This window comes from Falco peregrinus, chromosome 5 (genome assembly GCF_023634155.1).
Source record: "Falco peregrinus isolate bFalPer1 chromosome 5, bFalPer1.pri, whole genome shotgun sequence".
Taxonomy (NCBI): domain Eukaryota; kingdom Metazoa; phylum Chordata; class Aves; order Falconiformes; family Falconidae; genus Falco; species Falco peregrinus.
In genome coordinates this window covers 35307737-35325847 of record NC_073725.1, presented here as the reverse complement: position 1 = coordinate 35325847, position 18111 = coordinate 35307737, and positions in this window count along the sequence as shown.

Here is an 18111-nt window from a genome sequence, read left to right as displayed (position 1 = left end):
AGCTGCAGAAGGACTGAGAAAATATTCAGCATTGTGTATTAAATGTGTTTTTTAAAAATTATTATACCATTTCTTATGTGGCTCTAACATCAATACATATGGAACATATATCTACTTACATAGAACCCTGGAATTTTTCTATGTGTTGCAATTCTGCTTTTTCTTCCTTCCAAAATGCTGAGATTTACTATGAAGCTACCACTGTCTCGCTAATGTGTTCCAGTACAATCGTCCTCAGTACCAAAAACTGAGGATTTCTGGCATAACTGCTAAACTTCCAAGGAGTTGCTTGGGATTTACAAACACTGCTTTCATTGACTTTAACAAGATTAGTGAGACCCCATTGCATGCAAAGCTTTGAAAATTTAGGTGGAACCATTAAATATTAATGACTGCAATGGTTAGACTTAAATAAACTAAAACAATTGAACTAATAATACCATAGTGTCTCAGCAGAATTTTATGATAGTTTCTCATAAAATAAAGAATAATTCATCAAGGAATTTTATTTTGTCCTTCCTTCAAATATTACTTTTTGATGTTTCCTGTCAGCCGTGACAAATAATTCCCACAATAGTGCTGTTTACTGTACTGGTGCTGTAGAACTGGGTAAGCTCTTCTTTGTTTTCTGTTGTTTATAGATAATTAGAAGTATTTTAGAGCTCTTAGGAGACATTGCTTAAGTATTTGCCATTGTGGTATTACATCAGTTCCAGAATATATATATGTATATAGAGAGAGACACACACACATACATCTTAAACTTTGAGGAAACAGAAAAATACAAAAGGAAAAATGGAAAGTGGTGAACTAGTTCTGAAAAACAATATTTGTGTTAAAGTGCATCTAAGTGATAGGAATGGGGAAAGTGGTGGAGAAATAGTACTAAATTTCATTGTGGCTTGAAAAAAGGAAATAACAACAACAAAAAAAAATCAGGGGTGAAAAGCCGAAGTGTACAAACGTATTAACAAATAAATGGCAGGCTTTACTATGATAACTGAGGGAAGAAAGGACCATAGCCACTAGGAAGACTGGAGTCAGAGAGTTTGTTTACAGGGGAATGTGAATTCTGCAGCAAGATGCACACATCCAGCTGCATCACGGACGGAAGTAATGTGGACCTCACACACAGAGCTAGCTAGTGAGGAAAGCATTAAAACAGAGGAAATGTCCATCTTCTTTTCTGCTCATCTCTGCCTGCTCTTGTCCCTGACATATCTCTCTAATAGCCTGTCTGCAGATACTGTCCAAGAGACCTGTAGCTACCTGCTGAAAGCCTTCAGAAGTGGAGAACAGGAAGGCTGCTGTGATTGCTCAGTGGAAGAGGGTTTTGTATGACATTGAGGAAGCCTCAACAACAGAAGAAGACCATGACTGCTGTGCTGGTGTTTGCTGAGGTCTCTGCTCTCTGTTGAAAGTACAGTGAGCTCCGAAGTGTTGATCCTCCGGAAAGCTTTACACAGAACAGGACTGACTTGTCTGGGACACCAGACAAATCTGACCAAGCACAGCTCCATGTGCCATGAAACAATGGGACTGTGAATTTCACATGTGAAGCAGCTGGGAGAGAGTGCAGTCAAAGTATTTTTTTCTTGGTCAACGGCCCAGACATCTGGAAGCAGAAAAAATATGCACATTGCATTATCACCCAAATAAATTCTGTATCTGTTGTTTTCTGAGCTTTCCTAAGAAGGCATTTTATTAGCACCAGCTTTTAAAGTAACCATAGCATGTGACACAGATAAAGTGCTTTAAGTCCATGTCTTCTGGAGGGTACAATGAAGGGCAGTTAAAGAAGACAATTTTGTGTGAGTAAACAACAGTGAGTTCCATCCCATCTTAAGTTTCCATACCAAACAATCATGTTCCCTAGCCTGCAATTCACCACAAACCTCTACAAATACTTGGGGTGCTGCTGATTTGCCCCTGAGATTTATAGAGTGAATGATGGGATTTATGGGCTACATTGTGCTTCATGATAAAAGACAATTTTGTCAAATAGCCACATTAAATTTGTAACTGGCACTAACTGTGCAGTAGCTAGACTTAATGGGTTGGATCCTGTGAAAACATATGAAAGCAAATAACTTGCCTATTGATATATGGGTGCATGCCTTCATTTCGGAGAGGCTAGTCATGTAACTCAAGCTGTGTACGCTGTTTTACATATATTAAGTTGGATCACATTGTTATCTCAGTTATTTCTGTATTCGGGCAACATATTTATTATTCTTAAATAATCCTCCTGGTTAAACCACAAGAAAAGAAGTCACTTAAGACAATAAAGCTCTCCATATATTTTTTTGTAATTCACCTAAGTTTAAAGTAGCCGACTTCCCTCCTCCTTTTCTATATTTGTCATTCAAATAAACAAATAATTAAACAGAAAGTATTGCTTCTGGACTTAATTTTTTTGTCATTTTTCATCTTGAGACATTTTTTTACAAATGCATTAAAAGCTCCTCAAAGGTCTTCTAACGAAAGTGCTGATGTAGTTTGGTAAAAGCTTTGGTAGGAGGATGCTTTAATTGGTGCAGATGGATAGCTACAAAACTGTCAGTTTAGCTCCACAGCAGTCACTAAACAAAGGAGTTTATGTATAAACTATATTGTTTCCTCCTGAGTTAGTTTCATTCTGACATTTATTTCCACTTGTACTCATTTTGCTTCTCACTGATTAAATTATTTCCCAAATCACTTTGGTTTTCCCATCATTCCTTATGGTTAAGCACTACAACCAAATTGGTTTTGCTCAATTTACGTATTAAATACAGTAAAATGTGTTACCACAGAAATACATGCCTTAGAATGTGGCAACCTAGAAACACATAATTTTCTGTGTTAAAGTGGGTTCAAAACCTGTGAAATGTATGAGTTTTCTTCTTGCTAGGCAGCTAAATTTGCTCTGTTTCTAGTCTGCCCTGGTCAATTCTTAAAGTAATTTCTAAGCATTTAGCTCACAGTAAGAGAAATGCTTTATTTTATAAAAAATAAGTTTATATTTTTAAATTTGAAGTTTATAATCTTGGCCTAATTAGGTAGTTATTCAAAATATTCTGAGGGTAAGTCAAACCTACACTAACAGCACTGGTGAAATTGCACTGATGAGAAAGCAACTATGTTTTAATTTGGTCAGAAACCTGAGTGGAAACAGTAGCTTCACTATAGACTTTAATGCAAACTCTGATTGTTAAGTAAAAATTCCCAATATTTCAATGCAAGTTAGCTAATTTGAGTTAATCAGATATGTTTGAAATATACAAAGATTACAGTCCTTTTAACTGTAGGCACACCCTCACTGGGCTCCTTAGGTCACTCATCACCACATTTTTATGGTGCTCATTCTCAGTCCTTCTCTGCCATGCTTTACACCAGAAGGATGTGTCTGCTCCTGCTTGGTTATAAACTGCAATACAGGAGTGTTTTAGGGCTTTACAGCATCTCTGAACCCTTTATGCTGATCCTTAACAGCACACTGATTCCTCTGGATCCGTTAGGCTTAACAAAAGGAAGCTCTGAGTGCATCATCTGGGCAGAGTTAAGCATTTGCTACAGTTGGCAGGGAAAAGAAATTATACTGAGACAGAACCAAGGTGAAGAAGGATGAGTTGTGTTAATCCAAGTACCTATGTTAAAGAAGGAAGATAATATTTCATATTAAATAGGTACCAGCTTGTTCAATTTAAGGACATGTTCTCCCTTTAGACAGCATGCTATTAGCTCTACCCATTTCTAGAACAGAGGCTCACCTGCACCTCAGGTACCTGCACTTATCCAGGATCCTAAATGTTGTATACACACTATATTCATTAATAGCAATAATTCCATATACATTTTCTATCATGACAGCATTCTAAATTGAGAGTTAAAAGGATATTTTTGGCATTTTCATAAATGCTATTCCTAGTATCAGAATGGAAATTGATAAGGATAATTCCTTTCACTGATTCCACTGACCTTGGAGGTATTCAGTAGATCAGCAAATCTGTAAGTTTGTGTGCTACAGTTATTTTAGTTCCTTTTGTCTTATGCATGTATAAAAAGAAGTGCTTTAAAATATCAAAAGAAATTCTCAAAAGTTCAAGTTTTATATTCCTTTAAACCAATGTTCCTTAGTTTATCAGGAAGAAGTTTACCTAAAAGTACAGTTTAATTAAAATCCAGAATATGATTCCTTGGGGTTTCACTGAAAGGAGTGAAAACTCACCAAGCAGTTTCCCATTTCTCTCACAAAGAGAAAGCATCATTGAAAAAAATTTATTGCCTTTTTTCCTCCCCACCTTGGTAGCCACAGGAGATGGAAAGCAAGCCCTTGATCCTGGCCAGGTATCCAACAGTACTTATCCTGAAGTTTTCTTCTTAGTTCCCCCTTCTAACAGCAGATAAGTGCAAAGACTATCTGCATGCAATTACCAAGTTTGGGGGTTTCTTATAGTGACTTTGGTTTTATGTACCTTGGTTAAGGTACATGAGGCTAATGGAAAAATAATCAACTTCCTATTTCTGCTCGACCTTTGACAAATGATTCTCAGCTTTTCCTACAATTTATTAGCTACTCCAGTTTATACCCAGCAATGACACAGATGCTACAAGAAATGCTTTGAATCTTTTTCTTAGCCAGAAGGCTTTTATCCAACTTCATATTCAAGGACCATGGTTTGCGTTTTTTCTGCAATAGGAACCACATTGCTCTATAATGTAACAATGCCTAGAAGGAAAATTAAGTTCTTGTAAGTGCCTGAACATTTTGTGCTGAACTATATATAATAGTTCTCTTTTTCCTTGTAGAAGGACTTGCTCAGGATAGGCAATAATACACCAGAAAAGCAAGTCTGTATGAGCTTTGGGGGCAGATATTCATGTATTCCTTGATAAGGAGTGATGGCTGCATGGTTAGGTATCTCTGGCTAACAAAATGCTTGCTCTCATTTGACCTTCCGTTTCTTAGGTCAATTAATTACATTCATTTTACAAAGTCATTTCAGCTTTGGCTTCCCTCACTAATGCCACCATCAGTAGTTAACTTCATTAATGAGGCAAAGAGACAAGAACTCCAGGTACATGCAAACCTTTCTCTTGAATTATGTGTTTAAGCTTCAGTTTGAGAGACAATGGCATCCTCACAGAGATGTCCATGTTTAATTCCATACTCTTCAGTATTTTCAGAGGAACGGCCATTTGGAGTGTTGGTAGATATATATAGAAATTAAATGAGTATTCTTAACTGAAACTTGATTATGTTTCACAGAACCAGAAAAACAGGAATGAGGGGTCATGTCTGGATGATTCTAAGGACATCTGGACTTACTTTGCATCAGGACTAACCTACAGGACATGTGGGTCTTATGAGTGTACAGGGCATGATGTATATGACACACATCGGGCAAGACTTAGCACTGGATAGGGTTTCTGCTGAGCCTAGCCTTCATGAGAAAGTGCTTTATGCAGCATATGTGTATGTAAATGTTTATGATATAGCTGTAGATGTAGATGTACATACAAATAGTATCCCTTTTTAATTCCTTGGCTGGTCTAGAAACATTGTTCCATATCTATGCTATCTGCTGTATTTTGGTTGTCTGGTCATTCCGAACCTACTTAAAAACAAGTACAAAACAATAAAATATTTACTGGTTTCTTCCTTTTTTTATTTCCTTCCCTTCACCATGCTGGTCTGTATATAAATTGAGTGGATGTTTCTTTCCTGCTCTTTTCATCCCCAGTGTAGCCGCAATGCTGAGTTTAGGGTTGAGGTAATTTTAAAAATATTTATCAGTTCCAATGTTAAAAATAAATTGGACCAACTTGGTGTTTTCAGCTCTTAGAGTTCAAAAGTGAGAATTATAACCAGCTATGCTGGGAACCAGAGATTCAGTGAACTCTAAGCTTTTCTTCAGGCAGAGGAAGCTACACTCATGCTTGTCAAGGAGATTAACGAGAAATCTGATTTAGTCTGGAAGACTATTGCTGCAGTGGATTACAAGTCTGATCTTCTCTTTTTTCAGGGATAAACAACCTCAAGGGCTAGGACACTGGCACTGAAAAGCAGATAATATCACTGGCTATGAAGAAAAAGTGTGGCCATATGGCAGGCCCAATAAATGAAAGTAAATGAAAGTGAAGAAATCCATTCAATCAAAGCATGGTTATGTACTTGTTGTTATGTATCTGTTGTACAAAATCATTACTTTTATTTTTGAATTCATAGATTAACATGTACTCTTTCTCCAGCTCCTTTCTATCTTCTTTATTCAGACTGCATATTCTTTGGGAAAGGCTGATCTAGTATCAGGAGCATGCATTGGATACTGGAGCTATCATAGTGCAAATGTTTAAAACTGAGTATTTGAATAATCAGCTTAGAATAAACACAGGGATAAAGATTTATAGCTTCTGGTGGAGTGTGGAATTTCTAAAACCACATAGTACACTACATAATAAGGAGGGAAATTGAGGAGAACTTAGCAGCTGACAAAAGAGATGTATCCCCTAACTCTTTGATCTCAAGGACTACAAGAGTATTCAGAGAACACTTAACAAATAAAAAAAATTATATAGAAAATAAAGAATGTCATAACTGATCATTTCCCTCTAAACTGTGTATGTTTCTGTTTCTTAAACAGGCCATATACCTGAATATAAAACCAAAAAGCCCCCAAACAGCAGAGCAAAAAAAAAGATAATGGCAAGAAAAGTAGGATTTCAAAGTTCTCCTTTGTAATTTTTTATTGTATTCAAAAGCTATCACAAGACAAATCATCACATACATATTCTAGCTACACTTATTTGCAAAAATAGGGCTGCCTGCCTACCCTAGAATAACACCCAAACAGTAAATCAGAGTAACAGCAAAAGCATTAATTTCAATGATAGCACATCTGCACTAAATGCAGCTTTCTCACTTCTCAGTGAATGCTTTAGGAGTAAGATCAAGAAAAGGATTCTGATCGTTTTAACTCTATCTAAAAGCAAGATGATCACTGAATCAGATAAACTATTAATCTGTTTAAAGCTTGTTACTTCTATTTTGCCAAGGCTGAGACGCTTTGCAGAGAAAAGCAGCCAGGACATTTTCTGCCAAGAACCAGATATCTCATGCATGTTTCATAAATATGCTTCTCCACTGAAAACACAAGGATTAAGCAAACACTAGTTCAGTTTGCAAAAGCTTCCACTAATGATTTTTAAATAACTCCAAAAGAAATCTTGGCTCTATTTAAATCAACAGTAAATTCTCATTGCATTCAGTATGTCCGACATTTTACCTTTAATTTTTAGCCACAACACAACCCCCTTCAATTTTAAAGGACAATAACAATAAATCATACCAGTGGATTGAATATGATGATGCCTATTTTTAGTACACTTGAATAACTTCTAAATAACCCAATGGATGCCTTTTTAGTATTAAGTGAAATCTTCTTAAAATTTAGATAGATAAATCCAAGCTTATGCCTGCATTAAATATTCATAGTAAATATTAACTGAAAGAGGCCAAGATTTCATAACATAGCTCTTCCATTTATAAGTAAGAACACCACACACCAAAATTTTGAATTAAATGGATCAGTTCTCAAGGAAGCACCTTTTATAGCAAGAAGAAAGACATTTCAACAAAATAGCAAGGCTATGTTTAAAATAATGTTGATAAAGAGTCCTCCTTTACTTCAAAAATCATAAACTTTGGGCAAGAATGGAGAAATAAATATAAACAACAGCAAGGTTTGCTTTTCAAGAATGATGGGATACGAACATGGAATATTAAAATGCACTAAGAAATAGCCTTATTGCCTGATACGCATTATGAGCATAATGACTACCACAGCACCTCACACACCTGGGAACCTAGTAGAGAGAAGATAAAGAGAATTTTTCTTTTTGAGGCAGTAAAATGGTGAGAAAGTTGTTCACAAACAGCCACTGGGTGAGTGCAGTAGCCTCCGCTGCTCTAATGATGCACAGATGTAAGTGCAGCTGGAAGGGCTTGGTGGGCTAGCGCAGCACACCGTGTGGTGGCCCGCTTCCAATCCTGGCAACACACAGCTCAGCCCTAGAAATCCTGCCTGCTGCTTGCCCAGTGTGACCTCTCTCAAGAACTGACATCCCCATACAGATTCAGCTGCAAAAGGACACACCCTGGTCATGAAGGAATGAACAGCATATGCCATTTAAGTGCCACAGGAGATGAATGCCCTGTATCAGGTGCATGCCATATTAATATGTAACTTATCACCTGACGCGCAAATATTAAAATATTTCATGTGCATACTATATCTATATATAAGGCATGTATTGTGTGTGCATATGTGCACACTTTAGTAGGAAGTAGAAGTATACTTACAGCTGTACAAAAAAATTCACGTATTTATAACGCACGTTCTTCGTCCTGTTTGTATTTTGTAGTTCACAAACACACACACACACAAAAATCCTTGTGGCTCCGTTTTCTTCCAATCAAAAACCATCATAGAAATAGTCTAAATCATTAAGTATGTTCTAGACTGCAAACATTCAGAAGGCAGAGAGCAGTGCTGCACAGCGGTAATTGAGACAGCTCTTAACAAAGTGGCCTGGAGACCAGCAGCCGTGGCCTTACAGACGTGTTAGGCAGCTCTGGCCTGAGCAGGTGGAGTGTGCTATGCTCATGTGGCTAGACTGCTGCTAGTGTGAAAAACCACGCTTGCTTTCCCAAAGTCAGACTGCTGCAGAGTACAGCATTTTGCTGAATAGGTTCCTTTAAGGCTTAGAGCATACTTGAAAGTGAACCGTATGGTCCCTTAACTGGCAGCGTTAGCCAGAACACATAAGCACACCTCCCACCAGAAATCAGAACTTAATTTTTCTTCTCTGTTGGAAGTTGCGTGTGCTAATTAGTCCTAAGAAAATTAATATAGACAAGATTGCTTAAAAAAAAGGAAAGTTTATTTGGCTTACAAAGCAGAGATAAAATCCAAAATAGTATACAATCTACAGAATTCATGTTGTTGAGTCAAAAATTTATGCAAACACTGACCTTGCTAAAGTTAAATGTGTGCATATGCAAAATAGTAAATATACAAAGTAGCTCTAGAAGTCACCTCTGACACCTTGGATTGGTAAAGCAGGTTTTGTGAACCATCTCTACCCACTGTGGTTTAACCCCAGCCAGCAACTCAGCACCACACAGCCACTTGCTCACTCCCCTCCAGAGGGACAGGGGGGAGAACTAGAAGGATAAGAATGAAAGAACTCATGGGCTGAGCTAAAGACAGTTTAATAAGTAAAGCAAAACCCATGGACACAAGTAATGCAAAACAAGGAATTCATTCACCACTTCCCATGGGCAGGCAGGGGTTCAGCCATCTCCAGGAAAGCCGGGCTCCATTATATGTAATGGGTACTTAAAAGACAAAATGCCGTAACTCTCAGCATTCCCAACTTTGTTCTTCTTCCCCCAGCTTTATACACTAAGCATGACACCATAGAGTATGGAATATGCCTTTGGTCAGCTGGGGTCACCTGTCCCGGCTGTGTCCCCTCCCAGCCGCTGTGCCCCCCCAGCCCACCCACCGGTGGGTGGGGTGAGGAGCAGAGAAGCCCCTGGCTCTGTGTGAGAGCTGCTCTGCAGGGACTGGAACATCCCTGAATTACCATCTCTGTTTCCAGCACAAATCCAAAACACAGCCCCATACTGGCTACTATGAAGAAAATCAATCCTATCCCAGCCAAAACCAGCACACTACCCAACTGAAAATCCTATCCTAAAGGGTAATGTTGGTCTCATTCAAAGTAGTCACTATACTCCATTTCACTACAGGGACATGAAAATACCACCCTGGATACTCCTTCCTTCCACCCTGACCCTAAAATAGTCAATAGGCTCTTAATACAAAGCCAGTGGGAAAGCTGATGAGGAACTGTCTTCTAATTTCAAGAGGTTTTGTGTCACTCCTTGCACAACATTACACATACTGGTTAAAAGCAAGTAACATTGTATAACTCACGCCTGAATCTACAAAGGTATCTGCTTGGAATTAACAGTCTGTCAGTAGAAAACAAACCAAAACAGAATACAAATACTTTTGTGTCCTTTACAGATGCACTTTTAAGTCAAATTATATTTTATTATATTACTTGTATATCTGGTACTAACTCTTTTTGGTTTTAAGGTGCTAAGTCCCATATTCATACAAACTTGAAACAGCTAATAATCTTCTAGCTATTAATGTACAGTTAATTCACTTTTTCAGATATTGTTTTGGCCATGATATGATATCCCTTCTTTTTCAGGGAGTTCAGGCTTCCATCAATGATCCTCAGTTTGTTGGTAGATATTTTTGTTTCAAGCCAGTTTTCTGTCACGAGTTCTGCAAAGTTTTACTTGGTTGGCTTAACTTTCCTGCTTACTCAGAAAGTTGGTGTTACATCTGTAATGAGATGTTGATGGCAAAAGGTGTATTTCTTTTAAACACAAAAGAAGCCAGTGATTCTAGCATGTCAGGAAATAGCATAGCCTAACGGAAGGAAGGCTCCTGACAAGCAGAAGATACATGAGTGAAGAGGATTTCTCAGGCTAGTAAGCAGAAACCCTGGTTATCTAGCTGAGGAAAGGATGAAAATAAAAACTGAAGACAAGAAAAATTGAGATCTTAGGCAACATATCTGTACACATTCATATACTGCTGTCACTAAGCTTTTTTCACTTTCAATAAATGAAATATACAAACAAACAGAAAAAACATCCAATTTTCTATGTCAAAATTCATGTACAAAAACATTTCCCTGTGACAATAATTTGTAATGGAGGAATTCATTACACTTCCACTGCACATTTTACATCCTCTACTTTCTATGCCTGAGTGAGTAGGCCACTTGTTTCTGTCTCTCCATTCTCCTTGCTTTGGATGTCACAAATCTCTTTCTGGGGTCTCAAAAAGCTCATTCTTCTTTCCCATAAAAGCTCTCTGTAATGACTAAGAAACACAGCAAAATACATCCAAGTAGAATTTCAGATTCACTACTCAACTGTTTATTTTGCATTTGATGTGCACACAGGTGGATAATGGAATATTAAGCTTCATCCAGAAGAGCTCCACTGTTGCTGAAGCATACTGTTTAAGCTACATGAGCCGGTGAATGCAGCTACATGACTCTTTTGACTGCTGGGGCAAGCACCTAGGCTTCAGGATTAGGATGTCTATTGCTATGTACAATATACATCATACCTAGCTGCCTGACCACTGCATGCTGTGCTTGGTGGTGGAAATATTTATTTGGCAAGATACTCTAAATTTGAGGATCCCATTTTAATTTTGTCCTGTATCCCCTACTCATTGTCAGCGCAAGTTCAGGTTATTAAATTGTAGAAGATGTAAAAACTTGAGAATTCTTTACTCCAGCTGCCAGGCCAGCTATGAAAGATTTAATGGGAATCAGGTGAGGTTTGAGTCTTTTTTATCCTCACCGTGTAAATGTTGCATGGCACTCTAGATCACCTTTAAACATGCAGCTGTTGTAGCCTGGGCCATTAGTCAGCTCCCGACCTTATTCCCCTCTTCCTGGGGAGAATATAAAATGATAAATTGTATATTGAATGATATTGAATAATAAAAGCAAACAATTGCCGGGGCCCTGGATAAAGAGCAGGTCAGGTGGTGGTTCTTCACTACCTGTCCATGCATCCATGCAAAAGACTTTTTTCATATTCAGATGTGTCACCAGCATAAAACAGCTCCCGGAAATTTTGTCTCTCCTTATTTAGGGGAGAGAGATATTAAAATGCTTACTTTGTTACATTGCATAACACAAAAAGTGCCAGGGTCCCTTCTCCAATGCTGAATAACAATTTGTCAAACAACTCTTTCCAGTGATGCAGGCCTTTAATTCTCATACATCAAAATTAGATTTAAGATGGGACATCTTCTGAAACCCTTTTCCTGTCTGAAGGTGTAAGACAAGCTTTGTTCAGGTACAATAATGTGAGGTGAGATATAAAATATTACGAACTTAAACTAATATAAACAGTTACTGACACTGAAATCATTAAGAGAAAGCATATCAAATTAAAATACATACAGTTCAAAAATGATTCATATTTGTAAAACATTCAAATAATGAAAAATATATATGTTAATCTTTAAAGAATGCCATTATGAGGCTATGTAGAAAGAAGGAATGCTATTTTCAAAATTAATCATAAACTTGTTTTTATTTCACACTACTGCACTAATTCAAACTTGTCATGAATAGTCTAAATGCAGAACAGGGTGCATCAGACCTTCTTCTGCAGTTATGCTGCTAATGCTTTTTTATTTTGAGTAATAATTTAAACCAACTGGAATAGCATGCTTTTGTTTTTACTCTCAGCTTAATTCTCACTGCATCCTAATAGGCCAAGCAGCCACGGTGTGTGTAATGAACAACTTCATTTGTCAAATACATGTAGAAACTGATGAACATAAACAGAGAAAGCTCCTGAACTAAAACCAAGAATGTGATGTAACTGATGTAAAAATTGATGCAGCTCCATGTGCCTATTCTGTCACATGTATATTGCTCATTTTTTTCTGGAATAATTCCCAAACCTACCTGGGCTTTTATAAAAGGGAGGGAGAGATATGATCTGCATGCGCAGAAAACTGCTTCGGTGATTCCTGGTCATTTTAAGCACACTGTCTCCATTGCAGGGATAAATTTTCCTCCCTTCAGCTTCCAGAACGCTAGGAAGTTAAATCAGTTTGATGCATCATGAAGATAAGAACATCTGAAGCAAATTATCCCCTTAATTTTCTATGAAAATTCCACAGACTACCACGAGATGTAAGTGGTACTAAAGTAGGAAGTTTGAAATTTGGATGAAATTCCATTTTCTTCCTGTTGATGAGTTCTGCTATTCTCCTGCTCTCAGTCTAGAAAAAAAAAAAAGAAAAAGGAAAAAAGAAAAAATAAAAAAAAAATAAAAAAAAAATGAGGAAGTCATATAAGAATCAACCCTATTTTTAAACAGCTGGGACCAAAATCTTTATTCAGACACACTTGTGTCACCCCATTAAATTCCAGCAGTGACACCACTGGTAGAGAAAGAATGGCACTCAGATTTTTCACCATTAAGTAATCTGTTTTCATTACCTTCTCAGCAGTTTGTTTCATTTGCCTGCAGTAGGGAAACTAAAATTAGAAAACATTTCATGTTCATAGTTAGTTTGCTTCCAATGTGAAAAAAAACAAGTCTATAAATTTGTTTATTGGGTTGTGTCTTATGCAGTTCCCTTGTAAAGTTGTCTTTACATTATAGTGATGAACTGTAAATGGCGTAGTGCATTATTTTGTCCAAAGTAATTTAAATTAATGACCCTAGAAATATTATTTGAGGTGTCTAAGTTATAAAGCATCGCCAATAGTCATATTACCAGCAAAAATTCTCCTCTCCTTTGTAATGTATGCATTGCCATGTGTTAATAAACTATTTTCTGATCATCTTCAGAACTTGCTGTCTCTTGCAGAAATTCCACATGCCAGTCTTGTATCAGCTGCAGTAGCAAATGCACATCAGGTAAATGCTGATAGCAAACCATCAAAAGTTTGAATGTATTGGTTTTGCCTTTACTTGCATACTGAAGTTCTCATTTCACATCACCTAAAGTAATACTGATTCTGACTGAAAAGAAAATAGAAAAAAAAAAAAAAGAGCAAGTCGAAGTATGGTGATCTCATTGGCTCTTCAGCTTGTAACTGTGAGAATAACAATAGCTTAGAAAATTTACAAATTACTTTTTAGTTTCATTTACACGAAACTTTAAAAAAGGAGAAAAGGAAAAAAATTTAGAAAACTTTTCTAGTTTCAATAAATGTTGCTCTGGATGCTAAAAATAGATTTGCTGTTCAAGAATGGAAGGGGGTGTATTTTCTTGCATTGTGCTGGCTCATGTCACTCTTACTAAGAAAGCGTTAAGCTTTACAAACCCTAGATAGTAGTATTTTGAAATTATTAAAAAAAACACACCAAAGTTCATCCAAGCCAGATGGCACCAGAATTAACACACATTCGGAAAACATGCCATCATACTGGTATCCAGAGACATGATTAAGAAGCTTAGAGATCAGAGAAGGAGATGAAATGATTTGAGCTTCATAGGAACTTCGCATGACTAAATACTGACGCCAAGACCACTTCTAAAGAAAAGTGGATGGATTGTGAAATCATGAAAGCATGAAGTCAATCAACTTCTGGATTTCAAAAGAGGGGACTGAAGAGTATTCTTCTGTATGAAGTAATACAAAAAAACCTACTGTAGCAATGATGCAAGTAAACATCTATTTTTTTGAGTTCTCACAGACTTGCTGTGCTTCACTTTGTCCTGGAGAAGGGGTTTCCTACCTCATACAGCTGCTTTCATAGTAAGGCTGGCCAATGAGTAGAAACAATAACTTCGTGTGTGCTTGCACATATTTAATCTTTTCCAAAAACTCATTTTCTGTTCTAAATACCTTTTTAAAATCCCTGTAATAACTTTTCAACCTCTTCTTCTGACAAAGTATTACAGTTCAATCAGCATTAAACATACATTTGCTTAGTTTTAAAGGTCATTCAATAGTCACACACCAAACTAGCTTTAAAAGTAAAGCACAGCTTGAAAATAGATCTGGAATGTATTTTGCCAGATGACATTTGGCTATAAATCCTATGCAAAATTTAAATTATTCTTTTAATATCAGGCACACCCTTCTAATTTCTTAAAGGCAGTTAGATATTTTATACTCATGAGGAACATTCTTTATTGCATGCAACTAACATAAATCCTACTTACTGGCTATACTAAAAACACAACCGAAAGAAATACATCACAACATGCTGCAAGGAGTGTACGTTCACGTGCTAAAACTATGGAAGCATGTAATTCTTTCTATCCTAGCTAGGCAGAATTAATTTCAGATTTGATCATTCTGCTGCGTATCAGGATCACTGATAAGGAGTCACAGAATAACTGCATTAACAGAAATCTGACAGTGGCAAGCACAAAGCTGTATTGCAAAAAATACCAGACAATTCTGTACGTGGCTTGAGAGGTGGGCCCATGTGAACCTCATGAGGTTCAACAAGGCCAAGTGCAAGGTCCCACACCTGGGTCAGGGCAATCCCAAGCACAAATACAGGCTGGGCAGAGAATGGATTGAGAGCAACACTGAGGAGAAAGACTTTGGAGTGTATTGGCGTATCAACACGGCCCAGCAATGTGCGCTTACAGCCCAGAGAGCCAACGGAATCCTGGGCTGCATCACAAGAAGCGTGGCCAGCAGGTCAAGGGAGGTGATTCTGCCCCTCTGCTCTGCTCTGGTGAGACCCCACCTGGAGTGCTGCGTTCAGCTCTGGGGCCCCCAACATAAGGAGGACATGGACCTGTTGGACCTAGTCCAGAGGGGAGGTTCATGAAGATGCTCAGAGGGTTCGAGCACCTCTCCTGTGAAGACCGGCTGAGAAAGCTGGGGTTGTTCAGCCTGGAGAAGAGAAGGCTCTGGGGAGGCCTTCTAGCAGCCTTCCAGTACCTAAAGGGGGTCTACAAGAAAGCTGGAGAGGGACTTTTTACAAGGGCACGTGGTGATAGGACGAGTGTAATGTCTTTAAACTGAAAGAGGGTAGATTTAGATTGGGTATTAGGAAGACATACTCTACTGTGAGGGGGCTGAGGCACTGGAACAGGTTGCCCAGAGGAGCTGTGGATGCCCCATCCCTGGAAGTGTTCAAGGCCAGGCTGGATGGGGCTTTGAGCAACCTGGTGTAGTGGAAGGTGTCCCTGCCCATGGCAGGGGCCCTGGAACTAGTTGATCTTTAAGGTCCCTTCCAACCTAAAGAATTCTATGATTCTGTGATCATTGGGGGGGGGGGGGGGGGGGGGGGGGGGGAACCAAAACCAAAACCCACAACACCAAAAAAAACAACCAGAAAAACCTGTCATAAACTGGGACATAGCAGCTTTATCTATCCTAGTTGAAACGTGAGCCAGCAGAGTATCAGTCTCTTGCAGATAACACCTGCTCAAGAAAAATCACATGCCATGCTGCTAATGAAGGGCCTCAGTTTTCCTGTTAATGATGGAATTTTGTTGTTTCATAAAAGTTAACAGCCAAAGATGAACAATAGAAGCTAAAATCCTAAAAAATCCAGACTCCAATTGTCCTTCATGCTGTCTTCAGGGAATACCATCTTTGACTTCATGAAGAACAAAGAGGTAGAAGACTGAAAGAAGCTTTAAAGATGGTTGAATATTTTAATACAGATAGAACACTGTCAAGCTGCAAAAACAATTCCCTTTCAGAAACAGTAAAGTACAAAACTGCAAAGAAACGTACTGGATACTGATAGACCACTACCAAGCAGTCCTAAACTAGGGGCAGGCATATGCTTTGGTTTTACGTGGGGAAAATGGTTGCTCTGTCCCTGAGGAAAACTCACAGTAGAAAAAAGTAAGCAGCAATTTAAGGCCTTGTAGAACTGGAATTTTAAGAAGAAAACCAATATATGTGATAACGAAAAAAGAAGCCACGTACTAACAAAGTGCATTTGTATGTTAAATGAAAAAAAAAAAAAAACCCAACCAAAAAAACCCCAAACAAACAGAAAAAAACCCCTAACTACTGAGGAAATAGCAACAGATCACAGAACTGAATTAGTATGATAGGTCTATCAACCCTTAATTATAAAATATCAAAAATCATGGAACTTGTAAGAGATTTGAACACACACTGTCATACTACCAATAAAGTTGGGGCATTTCAATGCTTCTATCTCACAAAGCTGAAGATTTAAGCAAGTGCTTAATTTTTGCCCACCGAATAATTTAAGATTTACAGTAAGTTGGCCTAAAGTCTGTATAGGTGTGAAGGTTCAAAACCAAGAAAAACATCTGCAGTTAGAAATTAGTCCCATGGAACCAAAAAATAGGATAGTACGTTTGTATGTTACTGGTTGAGTTGCTAAGTCATACAAAATATGCAGGTATTCTTCATTTGACTCAGGTTCTTTTTGGAAATTATGTAATATTTTCCAATCACCGAATATTTCAAACATTAAAGATTGAGAAAAACCCAAAATCTTATGACATTTATTAGCTTTAAGTTTGGCAGGTAACAGCGACTATTGTCTGTTAACATTTAAAATAGGACAGACGCATACCCCTAAAAGGATCAAGCATCCCCTCAAGATAATGGCCTCTATAAAGAAGTAAGATGGTTTTAACATGAAAAACTCAAAAGTTTTGTGTATTTTCTGCAGCAAGTTATGCTGCTCATATTTAAAGCTTTAAATAGCTTAAGTACTTGTTAAATATATTTTGAAGTATATCAAGGGCACACTTTTTCCTTTAGCTTAAGTACCTTACATTAAAAAAACCATGAGCCTATACCCTCTTCAGCTGTGACCAAAAGGAATAACCTCGTCTCCCTTATGAGGAATCACATTTATTTCCTGGATATTGCCCTTTCTTAATGTCCAAGGAAATGATCTGCATTTGAAGACCATGGTAACCGTGGTCCTTTTGGATTTTACTGCTAACTAGCAAGTTATAACACTTCCCATTTTTTTACACTACATACTTTTTAAAACTGAAGGACAAAATGTTCTACTTCCTAAAAATATTTGGATCCATAAAGCAACCACAGTCCCCAAGGACACTTTCAGACTTTGCCCACCATTGTAATCATCTCTGTCACAAACCCATTTTCTTCTTCAGAATCTGTGAAAGCCTCCCAAACAAGTGAAAACTTTAAGTCCACAACTTCAATATTTAATGATCTGAACTGCCACCAAATAACACACATACAGTTGACCTGTAAGACTCCTGTAAGACCCTATAAAATATGAAGCCTTTGCAAATGTTTGTTATTTTGCAATTACCACAGAATATTTTTCTTCTCCAACAAAAGTTCTTGCTGCTCAGTTTCTTTGACTTTATTCCTTACTATTTATAACAACAGCTATGATTATCTACATTCAGAGTCCACTTGGACTGAAATGTATCAAGATAGGAACAGCTGTACTGTCAGGCCAGAATTATATCCCTTACCCAAAGAAACACCAGATCTTCACAGAAAAGAAGAAAGAACCTACCATAAGTTATAAACTTATAAAGATAT